This window comes from Elephantulus edwardii, unplaced genomic scaffold (genome assembly GCF_000299155.1).
Source record: "Elephantulus edwardii isolate Elephantulus edwardi_28Jun2011 unplaced genomic scaffold, EleEdw1.0 scaffold00145, whole genome shotgun sequence".
NCBI lineage: Eukaryota > Metazoa > Chordata > Mammalia > Macroscelidea > Macroscelididae > Elephantulus > Elephantulus edwardii.
Window position 1 is genome coordinate 3249529 of NW_006399895.1, and position 1983 is coordinate 3251511.

Consider the following 1983-nt stretch of genomic DNA (forward strand, 5'->3'; position numbering starts at 1 on the left):
TGTGATATAGAACAGACAGCGTGAAAAACGGGGCCAACGGCTCCCATGATGAAGGCCTCAAGCCATGCTTCTCTGACTATTTACTGAGAATAACAAGGAAGGTAAACAAAGTAAAATCATAAGGAAGTACAAAACAAAAATAATGGGTAATGGTGAACTCTTTTGCAGATAAGGACAAGTTCCTCTTTATGCTAATCTCAGTAGGGAGGGATTCAGTTGATACAAACCAAGAACAAGGTTGACTCCTAGGGAATGCCTTAGTGCCACAAGGTGACCTTCAGCTTGCATTAAGCCTCCCTCATTTTCTGATATAGCATCGAATTTGACATTGAGGTTTTCTCAAATACATACACTAAAATTCACTTTTCTCTAAACCTTTTACAATTTACTATACATCCTTAATTTGGCTTTTACTATCTTTCATATTCTGGCACAACCAGACATTCTATTTCAAAGCAAAACTACTTTCATTTTAACTGTTAAACAAAAAAAATGCACAAAACTTACTACCAGTTATTCTGCTTTTCCCCTTGAACTCCATACCATGTTAAAACTTTCAGTTCCATCCTCAAAATGATATACCACCCAAATACCATAGTTTAATCACTGCAGTTTTTAAATACTGCATAATATTAATACTAATACTAATATTAATACTTTTATCAGACCTTTTGAAAGTGAAAAAATAGCATATAATTCACTTTTTTTGTACTGATTTACAAGGAGATCCACACATCTATGTAAGGAATTTTATCCGGGTATCCCGGGAGGCCATACGCTATGACTTGAACTCCAGTTGTGGGGCCCATTTCCAGGGTCCTCTCAGCCGGCCACTTGACATTAAAAGTGGGTCACTCTAGTTCACAAAACTTCCTTAGAGTGAAAGCATCTACTTGGATGTCATATCCGGCCGCCCTGGAAGAGAAGTCTGAAAAGTTAGTTACCAAACACTCCAGAGGGGACGGTCTTTCCACCCTTGACTGTCCCGCTCCCATTTTTCGCTTGTGCCTGTTTCACTAGTGCTGTTTGTTCCAAAACTGAGTAGAGAAAGAAAAAAAGCCACACGAATCCACAGAAATAGAAGGACACTGTCGACAGACCATTGACAAACACAAATGCACAAAAATAGCAAGAGACACTGTTGACAACAAAGACCACGACAAAACCTGAGTCCAAAGTAAAGCCTCTCCCATTCAGCAGAAAAAAGAACACTGTTTACTACAAAGACCATGACAAAACCTGAGTCCAAAGTACAGCCTCTCCCATTCAGCAAACAGACGAACACTGTTGTCGACAAAAACCATGGCAGAATTTGAGTCCGGAAGACAGACTTCGTTCGAGGGGTGGGTTTCTCTCACCTCCCACCCACCGTACGTCTGAGGTGTGGGCCTCTCTCCCCTGAGATTCCGAACTTGTGGGTCACCAGACCGACGTGAGCTAATTACGAACTTGCAGAACAAACCTGGGCTCTCGCATGCCAGTGGCATCCACCCGAGAACCCAGACTTCCAGACAAGCCGATTTCGAACTTGCGGGACAACCCTGGGCTCTCGCGTGCCAGTGGCATCGACCCGAAAACCCAGACTTCCGCGCGAGCTATTTCAGGACTTGTGGGTCGAACCTGGGCTCTCACGTGCCAGTGGCATCCACCCAAGAACCCAGACTTCCACACAAGCTGAATCCAGGCGAGCTCCCACTTCCTCAGAAACCTGGACCTTGGCAGTCGTCACTGCTGCGGTCTTGGACTGGAAGTTATGCAGCGTCCTGCCTTCCAACTGTCCAATTTCAAAAACCGGGGTGCACCAAGCAGAATACAGATTAACCAATTATCAGGCCTGACTTAACAGGTAGGAAGAATCCTACAGTGACGTCACGGTTACTACGTTGGCCGGCAATCAGGGTTTGGATGAATTTAGGGAGATCTCGCAGGGGCCTCCAAATGTAACGGAGCGAGTCCCCAAAAAGATCACCGAGCCAATTAGCC

The 1983-nt window shown here is 44.5% G+C and overlaps 1 pseudogene; it reads right to left on the reverse strand.

The window, feature by feature from the left end:
• Nucleotides 1-1566, reverse strand: part of LOC102863692 — a 189472-nt pseudogene extending 187906 nt beyond the window's left edge.
• Nucleotides 1567-1983: the final 417 nt, after the last annotated feature.